The sequence below is a fragment of the Melanaphis sacchari genome, unplaced genomic scaffold, assembly GCF_002803265.2.
Source record: "Melanaphis sacchari strain LSU unplaced genomic scaffold, SCAv2.0 Contig0_pilon_pilon, whole genome shotgun sequence".
Taxonomy (NCBI): domain Eukaryota; kingdom Metazoa; phylum Arthropoda; class Insecta; order Hemiptera; family Aphididae; genus Melanaphis; species Melanaphis sacchari.
The window spans coordinates 8,430,175-8,444,954 of record NW_020270366.1 but is presented as its reverse complement, the minus strand read 5'-3'; the positions used below and the strand labels follow the sequence as shown (position 1 = coordinate 8,444,954).

At 31.3% G+C, this 14,780-nt stretch overlaps 1 protein-coding gene across 1 annotated transcript in view; it reads right to left on the bottom strand.

The window, feature by feature from the left end:
- The window catches only part of LOC112596963 (sushi, von Willebrand factor type A, EGF and pentraxin domain-containing protein 1), a 50,432-nt gene extending 35,652 nt beyond the window's left edge, over positions 1-14,780 (bottom strand). Inside the window, exon 1 of the mRNA XM_025342889.1 lies at positions 14,547-14,780. The gene's annotated coding sequence lies outside the window, so the exon portion shown is untranslated. The remainder of the gene's footprint in view (positions 1-14,546) is intronic.

The window sequence follows — 14,780 nt, the reverse complement described above, 5'->3', positions numbered from 1 at the left end:
ACGAAAATGAATCTATATGTTTACTTGTCCGGTGTAGCATATAATGAAATAACATTGCATAGCGTGGTCGTCGCATGAAAGATGGGCGAAAGAATGTAGGACGAACAACGGTGCCTGGTTGCGGCGACTTAATAACAACATTCCGAAACCGGGTTGGGTTTTTTTTTTAAATACATTTTTTAAACACATGGAAATTAATCGAGTCGTATACGCGGAAACAAGAATTTCGTGCACACAGTCCATCACCTGTGTCTATAGTACTACCTACCGACTTATAACTACATATATTTATACAGCGGCGGACGGATAGACAGAAAATTGTCATAGGTCATAATACATAATACACGCGCCGTTATAATACTTTAGGTTGTTGGGTCTTTCAAATTTCGCGCGACAAACACAACTCACGATTTCCACGTCTCTTCATACAATTTTCCGTCACACTAAATCTCAAACAGTGCCGACTATATCTATAAACGCATGTACATTACATAGAACTGTAACTTATAAGTATAGGTCTTTAATTTATTTTTCACGTTTTGTCGGGGAAAAATCGCTAGCAGACGAAGATTAGCTCTGAAAACAACTATTATAATATGGAATTCGTGTCTTCACGCGATTTTAAAAGAGAAAGGCCGCTTACACGTTGCTACAGTGGATAGCGATGTGTATTAATCATAAGAGAACGAACATATCGTATATATATACGCAAAACAATCATGTGAAAAACGAAAGGAAATATGAGGCATTACTGCAGCAATCTTGTCATTGACACAATAACGTGACTAGTTTTTACGCACTTGAACTTCAATCCGAAAACTCGCGTATAGCGCACGTGTAAATATAACAGCCGCCCGAGTTAGACTGTATCGTTATGACGCAACCACCTGCAGCTGTATTTATTTATATACTACATAGGTATTTAAGTGTATCCGAGTTTTAATGGTTTACCCTTGTAACGTTATAACTATTGATATCGCCTGCCCGTCGATGTTTTCATTGTTGTATGCTACATGGTAATAGTTAAATACTCATACCTATTTTGGGCCATTTGCATTGTCCATTATACAGAAAAACAACATTCATTAAATTACATAAAAAAACACTCAAAAAGCCTGCATAGAGCATAATATTGTTTTCTAGTAATTCATATAAACATTTAAGTTGTTTATAATTTCATCATAAAATTTGAAAATCACTCAAACCAAGATAATAATAGATACACGACTGACCTTGTTGACATTTTTCACAGATAAAAGGAGAATAAAACATACTTCTTAACAATCTTAACTCCTTAACTCCGCAAAGCAGTACCAATATCAAAGTGTTAAAACCAGTTTTTTTATAAACATAATATTATAGATTGCCTTAGATATAACATTTTAGAAAAATGAGCAAATTTTTCCAAGTCTAACCGATGAATTAAAACTGGTTTGAAAAATTAAATCTCGTATCTTGTTAGATACAACGTCTCCATAACGAGTTTTTTGGAATTTCAATTTTCCGTTCTGTATCTACAAAACTAAGAGGATATCAATATTTATACTTAAATACTTATGAATTATGGTAAATAGTTTACTGTTATAAATAATACAAATAAAATGTATGCAAATTTCACAATTGGTTGTATTCAATGTTAATTATGTTATACTAAAACTAAATTAAATTACAACCATCAATAAGTAAAATCAAAAAATACTGGAAAATTATAAAAAAAAAATATATATATACGCATACGTGGACACGTGTTGATTAATAGTAGAGTATGTGACGATTATTAATAAATCTAAAATTTTATTATTAGGTAACGATAATATGTTTGATAAAAGTATTCCATTATTTACTATCGTAATAACAAAATCAATAATAATCTCAGTCTCTCATTTTTACATAGTATTTACACAGGTTACAGGTACAATACATAGTATACACACTATAGTCAGTATACATATTATCGTATGTATATCAACAAATGATATTGTAGCTGTATTGGTGTACATTACTCATATTATTGTTGGCTTATGTTTGAACACGGTAAAACTACCGTCGTAGTCGTATGATAGTACGTGTATAACATAGAGTGTATTGTTCAGTATAAAAAGCCTTGTTATTAGACAACAAAACACATATTTCACTATTGAAAAAATCATATTATGTTTAAATATATATATAATATAAATATAATACCTGGACGTCTATACGTTAACATTGCCGTAGACAGCTATTGGTCCTTTTTTTCAATTCGTTCGTTCACCCACATTAGACGGTTTATGCGTTATTCGAAATATAATGTAATATAATAATACACTGTTTTCTTCAGACATCGAAACAGGCGTCCTCGAAACACATAAATTTGATAATTTATCGCAACAATCCAAACCTACCTGTAGCAAGTACATACGCGACAAGAATGTTCACGGCTTTACACAACACCCCCAACCCACCACTTCCCCCGCCACTATACTATTTTTATTATTATATTACCCACGACGGTTATTAAGACCAATTATTTAATGCGCGGGCGACACAATAAGCCCATGACCACTTTCTCACGAAATTACCCAGCGAATAGTACAGCGAGTAGGTAAATACATGATAATATCATAATAATGCAATAATTTTTATAACAATAAAAACATACTCGCGTATTTTAATATATATTACATATATATTACTGTAATTCGCATTTCCACGCGCCGGTCAATACTATAATATAGTAGCACTATAGTAAGTGTTATGTACAAATTAGGTTAATTTTGCGGAACGCTGTTTCGTCACATCAGATTAAACCCGTGCGCGACTATAAGATGAACCGATTCCGAAGGATTTTAATGATTTTATTAGTTTAATAGACAATATTGGTAACAAGATAAAGTTACCAATATATTATGTCTGTTTGTTTTTCACCCGTTAAACTTTACGGTATAATTATAAATCGTTATCGACGTTCGTGCTCGAAATCACTGGACGAAACTCACTCGTCTAGTGTGACGGCAGCGCGGCTTAATTTTGAACTTGTAAAAGACCGAAAAAACTCGACCGGATGACGGTGCCAAGACTTGACTATAGCTAGAGCTATATAATGATTTTTTTTCTTCATTATTGTTTAATTTATGCTGCAAGCTTGGCTGCGCCATCTGAATACTAAATGTGTTTATATATACGGTAATACGTTATGTCGCACAGGAGACGTGTAAAAAACGTTCGTTGGTAAAGCGACGCGGGTCAAAAACCCAACCACATCATATAATGTCATGTATCCTCCGTCGTCGTAGTGAATCGATGGTAATATTATTTCTGTCACACCTATATCGTTCAGATGTCAAACCTTTCGTCTTGAATATTAAATCCTCCTCTACACGCGCACGCGTGTGGATAGTTTTTAAATATAGGTGTAATATATGCGTTTCCGTCCCTCCTCGAATGAGCGCATCGCACTGTGTATAAGCACCTAATATATTATGTACACGGTAAATTGCACGCACGACGTTGATGACAACAATTCCATAATACTACGTATATCCATCTATTTGGATTCAAAACAAAGATCGTACATCAAGTATATGATAATAATATCATTACATTATTAAAATCATTGGTGCACGCAATATGACGTAATACGTTCGAAACGAAATATCTCCGCGTCTTTATTCGGCTTGCACGCCCAACGAGTGTTTTTTCGCGATTCGGACCAACCCTCGAAACGTATGTACTTAAGTAAGTACGATAATAATAGGAATGACGTGCACATGTGTGTGAATTTATTGAACCATAGCCAATATAATATATGTTCAATGTATACAATATACATGATGATGCTCAGGTATACCTGCAGCAGTGCCGAACACCTGCACGTAATGTTACCGGCTGTTGCACCCACTCTTGTATGGCTTTTGGACCAACACGAACACGGTGAACCATATCTCAACTACATCAGCACATCGTCATAATAATAATAATATGAAATATTTCATTGAACCGTTTGACGACTGTGTTTGTGGTATGTATAATAATTTTCCTTTTAATTTTCCAACTGATTGGCACGAAAAGAAAACAAGAATAACGATTAAAAGTAATAGACTTATACATAGATAATGCTCGATAACCAATAGTAAAAGTGTTAGGATAACATCGGTTTTCGGTTTTGTTTTATTATTTTTTTTTCCGTCGCGGTATTGTGGCGGATTTCGAATATCATTAACAATAGTGTGGGTGGAGAGTAATTTATAAAATATCTCGTCGGATTATTATGCCTAAACCTATAAGATACGTGCGTTCAAATTTTAATTAGATATTTGAAGTGCTGCTGTTTTTATATACACGATAGGTATAAATACGTACGACGTTTGCGTGAAATGAAAACCGCCATAATTGTTCATAGGTATACGCATGTATAGGTTACCTGCATAGGTTTTTGCTTTTATATAAAGAAAGCGCACATTAAATACAATTTCAGAGTTATTTTTTATCCTTTTAATACGCGCGTCTGTACACGAGACAAGAGACTTCATCCTATATCCCGGTCACAATATAATAATAATTATATCTACCGAGTCGGCTCTATATTATATCGACGGCGCATTCTTGTTGGCTATACATTCGTTGGCTACAGTTTATTATACATATTATATAGTATATACATAGATACGCGATAACCGGACTGTAGATTCTATACAAGAAGAAAACGCCAGGGGGCAATAAGACTCTTGCGATGCTCAACATACCTATAACGACAGGCTGAAGTCGGATTTAGCGCAATGTCCAAAACGCAATCCACACGGTGCGTATTACATATTATTAACATCGAAGACTACAAACAATCAATTTAGACGTGGGTACAAAATTCTAAAGATGTATTAAATATAATAACTAGTCCAACAAGTCAGTATTTTTTTTGTTTTCGTAATTACAACGCAACAATTAATAATTTTATGTTTTTACAGATAGGATTTTAATTGATGAAAGAAGAGGTGATGGGTCTGCACTCTGCTCACAGTTATTTACGAAGAAACTCGCGCGCATCGTTATTGTTAATTAAAAAACCGTTTTAGCTTCTATACAAAAGAAAAAAAATTGTAATAATAATATAATAATAATCGTTGTAAAATAATTTCCGGAACATTTTTCGCTCCGTCACGCAGTTTCTGTTGTGTGGGAGCAGTGCAAATCTGTATACGGTATTATATCGTTGTATATACAATACACGGGCCTATATAATATAATATGATATTAATATAATAATATCTATAATACAATATAAAATTATCGTTATATAATAGTTCGTGCCACATGTTTATGCGATCAGACGAAGATGAAAAATAAGAATACCTCGTGTGCCATAACTTTCGTTTAAATATTGAGTATAAAAATGGATATATTATGTACAAAAAACCAATATTTATGACGTATGAGTGTATAACTTATGTATGTGAAAAATAATTAGAGATAGGATTTTGAGGTCTTTACATATGACTATATGAGTATATGACAGTTGTACCTATATAAACAGCAGTTGTTGAACGGGGGGTTGAATTAAAATGTATAGAAAAAATATTAATTTTGCTTATTAATGTATGTAAAGCATATTATTATGTCGGAGATTGCTGCAGAATATCAGGCAAGTTTTTCACGTTTCAAAAAATATTGTATAATTTGGCTGAATTGAGTATCAATTTTGCTCATTTTCCCAATTCAAATATCTTTTGAGATTGAAAAAATCATGAAAATCATTCGATTACTGCTGCTATTATAGTTATCTAAACTCGTTGATCAACTCGCTATAGGCACACGAGTTAGTCGTGGTTCCATTTTTAACTATAATATTATTATACAGATACCCATATACGTATTATACGTATTATAGGGTTTTGAACTAAATCTGACAACTGTTCAACACAAGTGCAAACACAACTATGGGCACAACGTGAAAAAATATTATTATAGTAAAACGATTGGGATTACATATTATGATAGTTTTTACTTTAAATTTATTATAAGTAAGTAGTAGGTATACTTATCAAAAATGAACAAATTTTGGACATATTTTAAAATGTTTAAATCTAAAATTACTGTCTCTAAAACGCATAGTACGCATACTTAATGGCTACAATATACTATTATAAAATATTTAATATGGGTACGAAAACGATTTATCACGATGACGATTAAAGTGAACACTGCGTGTGTGTGTGTGTGCGTGAAAAGAAGAATCGGATTCGGCGGTACGGCTTATTCGCCGCACTATTGCGTTATGTGGTGGTCGGTTGTCCGGTCCATAGCACGTATTTATTACGAGTCGGTGGCATCGCGTCGTTCTGACCGCCGCGGACGACGGCGGTGCCAGCTCATCAACTCGACGGCGGCATCGGTGGCCCGGGAGGAGTTCGATGCTCCCGATGACTTCCTCTGCCGCCGCGCGCGCGTAGTTAGTTCTCCGCTCGTACACCGTATTATTATTATTATTATTATTATTATTATTGCTATTATCATTACACGTCACTGGGCCAACAACCGGTTTACGCGACCGGGGCGACGCGCCCGGCTCCTACGTGTAATTTTTTCGCCGGCCAACGCGACGTGTCCGTCGAATATAATATTTACCCGGCACCGCCCGGGTCGGCGACGGACGGACGCGTGGTAATAATTAAAATGTGGGTAACGAACGTCGCGTTTTTCCGCAGCTAGTACTCGGCGGCGGCGGCCTCTGCCAATAACGAAATCACGTACGTGTACCGTGTATTATAATATATTAAAATACATACGTGTGTGACGTCCGTGTACCCGTAGGTATTTATAATTATAAATAATAACCAATCATTTTTGCACACCGAGAGTCGATGAGCTCTGGAGTGGCGGTGATCGAACCGCAAAATCGGACGGAATGATGGCGTGTCCATCGCGGTGCGAATGATAATAATCGCGGACGTTGGATTTTTGCACTACAAACAGATATGTAGTATAATATGATATTGCGCAACATACCGACACCTTAAAATCTCATTTCAGAATTTAGGTCGTGTCGTAGTGTGTACCTAACCTGCACGCGCGTTTCGTGTATACAAACGTATAATGATATTATTTTCTTCGATCCACAGAGAAAAAAAAACATGGTTACGGGGCGCGTAACGGGATTGTAGCCGACGATTTGATATAACATAATATAATGTCAAGTATAAGACATGGGTGGTAAGGTATTATATTATTACACGTCTCATATGTACTCGTGTGTATAAATATAACCACCGAACGTATATACGACCAATGTATACCCGAAATCTTGTTTCTCAGACACGTCCAAGACACTACCTGGCTGCAGGGGCTGTACGTACGTATAAATTATTATCATAGTGACAGGCGCGCGCACACACACACACACGAATTTAAACGAATAAAAAAAGGATGGGTCACGTTATTTGGGGGAGACGACGGTCGGTCGTTACTACTTACCCGTTTTAAAGTATATAAAGGTACCTAATAACGTAGAAAAACCACTTTTCAAAATCAATTTCCAGTGAGAATTTGTTGTTATATTCTTATTTATTATTATGAAACGCACCTCCGAAATACACCGCCAAGAAGAATAACAATAACAAGAATTATTATACCTATTCGGATATATATGTATAGTTTTATAAGTAATGTAATAACCATCTTGATTCAAGCAGGGGCGTATCTGAGTGCTATATATAAATGTTCATCATTGTTGTGGATTTTCGGTTAAATAGTTATAGTATTATACGATTCGGGGTTTCTTAACTTAGACGGCGTCAGAATTCTGAGGTTCGACCATTCCCGATATCGCGTGTAGACGTGCCGAAAGACTAAAATTCCAGACTGTCTACGATCGTAAAAAATGATCGTTTGCTCGAGAAGTACGTCATCATGCATGTACTCCGAGGGGACAATAATACAATGTACATGGTTTAGTGCTACACGATTTAACCAATAATATATTTAACAATAGCAGTGTTGTGTATTATACAGCCACAATAAAATACCTACTATGAGAAAAATTACTCTAAGAAAAAATGATCGTGAAATATGAAAAAATATTTAAAATGAATAAAATATGTATTTTAATATTAAAAATGTCTTTTTAACAAAACGTAAATAAATAAATATCATGATAATAGTGCATTTAAAGTTAAATAATTGAACCTATATGGTTGAACATATTAAAACAAAAATTAAATTTCAGTTCAAAGATATATGTGACACGTTTGTCTTTTTCAATAAATTATTATTTACAAACATAATAAAATAATCAGTTTTACGATCAAAATTTGAAATCAAATTTCTCAAATACCTTAAAATATACAATTTTTACTTATAATATTGTACACATACCTAATGGCTAATAGACAAAAGTTGAAAATACTTATATTTAAGCCATAAAATTAATTATTGTATCTGTATTAATCTCGAGTATCTTGAACTCAAGAGGGTTCGTTTGTCAACAACTTAGCGCAACAAGTATATATACATATATATATATATATCAGAGTTTTATGTATTGTTCATTTTTTTGTTCTAATTTATACAGATATTATCCTACTATATATTCATTTCACGATTCATATAAACCATAGAGAAACAATATTTAACTGAGAATTAAAGACACACAACCATCACATTTCACGGCTCGTGTAACGACGCTGCGGCGTACAATTTATAGGAGATGTGATGCATATTATTATTGTTATCATCATCGCGTACCAATAATAATACAAAGCGGCATTAAAAAAAATATATATAAACGGGAAAACAGGCCAAAAATCGTTTTGCGATTCGCGTCGGTCGGTCAACGATGAAAGACGTAGATATACAACGGCGGTGTTATATGCCAATATATCATGGCATAATATTATTGTTTAAGTACTACAATATACATACTTCATATTATTATCTATATTAAACCGCTAAACTTGCCATATAATGCTTTGTACACATGTCAGTATAATTCTGTCTTCTGTACCTACTTACGGCCGACTGCCAGTGCACAACGCATCACATGTAGGCGTGTTGCGCATACGAGTCCAAACTGCTACGGTGCAACATCGTCGGCGTGTAAAAGGTCCATTATATATAGTGGCAGCGGTGGCGGCGTAGGAATAATACCATATTATAACTGGAGCATATCCGTGGGCTTTTAAATCGTGTACACGGTTCGTGATTCAACCCGAAGTATAATAATATAATCTTATGTACGGCGCTGTTTGTTACAGAGTGCAGTTGTTGTGTGATGTATACATAAATCCGACGAGAATAACGATGCAGTACAACTTTTTACGTGTATAGTGTGTAGGTAGGTACTTGTAATATTCTAATTTCCGATATTATAATATATTATGCTATATGTTTAATGTGTGTACTGTGTAGTTATTAGGTATATTATATTATTGTGTGTATGCATTGCGCGCAGGCTACGACTATACATCGATGATCTGCTTTTGAAAGAGCGTCCCGCAGTGCACGCGCGTTCCATTATTCACGGTATACGCGCGCACTTTAATCCGTTATCAATTAATCGTATTAATTAAATTTGCCACCGAATCGTATGCGCCACTGAAGTTCACAACAATATGCCGATCGATAGCACATGGCGCGAGAAACACAAAGTACCTTAATTATAATAGAATAATCAGGTAGCCATTGCGGATTAAGCAAGTACAACGTACAATAATAACTATCAATATATTATGCATCTAATGTCTGCATATAAAGTGATTCACAGAGCATGCCCACCCCCATTTTTTCCCTTGACAATACAACTATTTAAAACCTGAGTTTGTGAATTCTCAAATATACTTATAAAAACCATATTTTTAATTTATTGAAATTATTTTGCACTACTTAAGAAGACAAGTATCTTGTAGTGATATAAACTTCTATTTTTCAAATGGGAAATCCCATTTTTTACTAAAAATTAATTAGAACATATATGCTCTTTTGAAAATTATGTACTTAATTCACAATCTAAAAAAATAGTTTCAATTCCTAATTAGTACTTAGGTAATAATGATTTTTTAAAAATATAAAAATATAGATTTATTTTGGATGTTGTTTTTATTATACTTGGACTATTTAACAAATTATAAACTTTGATATAATATATTAATATTAATTACTAAAATATTCTAATTTATTAACATATACCCGATATTCTCTAAGATCATTATCTTGAATTCTATTATTCCTATATTAAATTAGTATATTAAGTTAAACAACACAAAACTAATTGTTGGGATTTTGATTTTAATACGGGTCTTCATTTAAAAAATCAAAATTTATCTCTACAGAATACTTCTTTAGTTTTACAAAAATATTTCAAAAAAATTAAGTTTTAAAACTAATAAAACTACATTATTGAAGAAAATAAAGGTAAGCACATTTTGAAAATCATCCTGTATATTATTACACATCTTTAAAGAGTTATAGACATTATTATTTATACCATTGCACAGGTAAAGATACTTGGTCGCATGTTTGTATATTATATTATATTATAGATTTTCTAACCCTGCATGCTATTACTACGCTCTGTCGTAGTAAATTCTCTCGGAATGCAAATAATTATATATTTGTGCTATATTGCGGTATACCTTGATTTATAGACGTACAGATAAAAGATATATTTTGGGCGACCGTGAAAATCGTCATCTTGCCATTTGCTGCTATAGCTACTACAGCGGACAACGCCATTGCGATGACTATTGAAAATCGCGATCATCGCGAATGTGTACGCGTTTGTGTGTGTGCTTAAAAACCACGGACAATGACTTAACGATCACTCTTGCATGTGCAAACACTATATAATAATACTATATATATAATATCGACCATAATACAATAGACGTGGCGATGATGCCGTGAAACAGAGTCGAATTGGTGAACACGTATTTTTATAAAATTGACCGCGGGACACGGGTACTCAACGATAATAATAATTATTAAGATAATATAAACGTTAATGTAATAAAAATACGACGTAACAGCTCGTTTTGTATATGATACAATGTCGTCAAACGATATGATCAACTATATGTAATTCTATTATTATTATGTATTAACCTATTACATACCTATCATAAGACATGACGACTCGTCTGCGAGAAATCATTTAATGCTATATGCACTTGTTTTTTCCCTCATAATAATTATCATCGATCTAATGCCGTGCACGATTATACTTAACAATGTATTTTTTGATAGACGCGTGTAGTTACCATTGTAAATGTCATATTATAATATTGTATAGCAGTTAAAAGTTACAAAAGTAAGTATTTTGCCACAGCGCACGGATAGAGTATGATTTACTTTAATATATATGTATAAAGTATAATCAGTTAAATAAAAAAACAATCTAAAACGTTTAACGTTAATTATGTATCATCCGTGTACGGCTATTTAAGTCTCTGTCAGACGAAACATGTATTTCCCCTATGCCGTTATGATTTTTTGGTATGTCTACGTATGACTGCGTATGTGAGTATGTCCATATAATAAAATATACGTCATTTTCATAGGTATCATGTATTCATAAAGGTACTAATGTACTATATATATGTATGTGTGTGTGTATTTATATACATTAATATGCTTCAAAGCAATACCACCTAATGTATTTATATTTAGGTATATCATATGTATAATTATCTTTCTGACATTTATTTTCTCTTTATAGCCATAATAACAAAATACATCTTGCCAATAGGCAACAGGTCAAGTTCATTAAATCATCACGCGCGTACCGCCTAGTTAAAGAATTCGGCTATATCATTAATACTTTATAGGTACCATTATACATTAGAACCTAATGATTAAGAGGTAGGCACCATCTACCAATAGTATAAATTATAAAACCAATATCATATTTCAACTACAATTTGTTTTTATTATACCTGATATCAATAGGTACATACATTATTAATGACTGTCTAAATTATGAACCCAAAATTGCATAGTTACATATTTTTATGAAAAGCATGAAAATCTTATTAATGTCAAAGAAACATTATTCACTATATTATTGTAATTAATTAAATAATTAGTAACTAATAGAAACTATAAAATATGTAAAAATACATTCATTTCAAAATTTTAAAAATAAATAATAAAATAAAATTACACAATAATATAAACTTAATACGCTTAAAATGTTAGATTTAAATGTTATGTAATAAGTAATATTATGTTTTATAACTCAATTAAATATTTAATTTTAATAAAAAATTAATGTTTTAAAACTATAGATAAATTCTGATTTTTTAAACTGTTTAATACAAATATTTTGTTAGAGCACTACAGTATAAATTACTCGAGTATAAACTTAGATATTTCTATAATAGGTATTAAGTAGTAGACAATTACGGGCATACCAACTCTCAGGAAAAGAATTTCAGTATAAGAAAGTACAAAGCCACGAACGGTCTTAACCATATTAAATATTTCTTATAAGCACAAAGTAAATATAACTCTATATTATAGTTATTTATTATAAGCTACCTATTATAATAAATATCTTATTTGTATTCATTATATAAAAAAATTAGAAAATAAATTAGTTTAAATAGTAATTCCAATAATTTAAAACTTAAATAAATTGTTTTAAATTGTTTTATAGTTAGTCAGTATATTATATAAAAGCTATAACGAATTCTATAAAATAGATAATCAATATTCATATTTCCATAATAATATCAATATGTACAATTTATATTATAAATTATTTTTATTATAGAATAGAAGACACCATATTATATGAATTTTACAGCTGACCTACAGACGAAACATTTTATTTTTAAATTAGAATTTTTTATGGTAAACTAAATGAGGATTTTAATAGTTATAATTTTATTTTTTAACTTCACCTTTGTTCTCTTAGTTGAGTAGGTACCTACTATTGAAAACATTATAGCTTCATATTACCTTTCATAAATATTAATTATTGTCATTTGTCGTAGAAGTTATGAATAATATTATATTTTTAAGAATTAAAATAAACTATAACACGTATTAGCAAAACGTTTTAAATTCTCACGACAAATACTGACAAATATGTACTATTTGTGGGTTATCGTAACATAATTTTTTATTATTTGCAAAAATATTGTATACCTATGCGTATTTTGTTTTTATAAATGCATTATATTGATAATATCTCTGCAGCTTCAAATAAAATGTATGTTATTAATAACAGCAACACCTTAAATACGCCTATATCAATTAATAATTAAAATATAATCATGAATTCGATCATAGAACATTTTATAAAAACGGTATCTACACAAGCACATCGATGATATTTTATTACATTAAAACAAAATTTATAAGAAAAATAACTTTTTAAACAGTTATGTCTTTTAATTAATTTCCATTACATAAAGTGATGTTGCACATTTTATCTTATTATTAATATAGTGTTTTGAAAAAAAAAATATTGAAAAATGCCACTTTCACAATTCACAAACCATAAAAGTTATTAAAAATCAATAATTAGTAATTATAAGTAAAAGTATTAAAATGTATCAAAAAAATTAAGAGTAACATTTTACATCTTAAACCACTGAATGTTTGTAAAAAAGTTATAATTTCCTTTATTATTATTTAAAATACAAAATATATGTTTATACTACAATAGGGTGTTATAATATTTTAATATTTTTATTGTGTAGTATGTACATAAGTCACTTTGAAAATAATAACTATTGACTTCTGGTTGGATCCCACGGTTAAATAAACCATATTTTAGCCTGAGGGTTGGGCGAGACATGTGTTAAACTCAACACAATAGATTTTTCTGATCCCTGTGTAGGAGGGAACATATCTTTGACAAAAATGTGCAGGTGCTTATAAGCATTATAAGCAATATATTTTTCTTTGTAGAAATCTTTATTTGAATAGAGTTTTTAGATGACTATACGTTTATACTACAAATACAAATCCTAAAAATATCTCAAATATTTTACTTAACTTTGATGTTCAACTAAAAGAAAACAACGATATTTTTCGAAAAAAATTACATTGACACCATCAAACAATTATAATATCATATAGTCATAATGTAGCGTGTAATTAGATATTATAACTTTGGTGCCGTTGACCTACATTTAAGCACAAAAGACTATTATCTACGGTTAGATTGACTTCAGATGTACACAATAAAATATTACAATTATATGAAACTATACAAAGATATTAATACCTACTAACAATATCCTAAGATTTTTAAATCCATATACAGATTATCAAGATCGATACCTATGTAACTTACTATGATGTGCACATTGGACACTAATAACAATTCAATTATAAAACAGCTATATTGAAATACACTTGCAAACATTATTAAATAATAAATAGTAGATAATTAAGAAATAATATTTAACAATACGTAAATCGAATATAGTTTGTTAATTCATAAGAATATAATACGTATTTTTAATTTTGTTTGAGTATTTTTTCTTAAATTATCTCGATGTAAATTCTCTTAAAATTAAAAAAAAATCTTAAATTTTAGGGGAAGAAATAAAAATATTTTTTCTTACCTGTGTTCTTTTTAAGTAACTGTTTAATCCATCAAAACACCATATTCCTGCAGAAAAATATGATCACTTTCACCAGAACGACGGTACACTTAACTAGAATATTGCACAAAACTTTAAAAATTGAAAAATATTAAATAAGCACTAGCAAATATTATAAAATGTGCCTAGGTAATGGTTAGTAAAAACGATACCGGTATTGCGACACCTCTACTCGGAGCCGTCCAACCGACACGG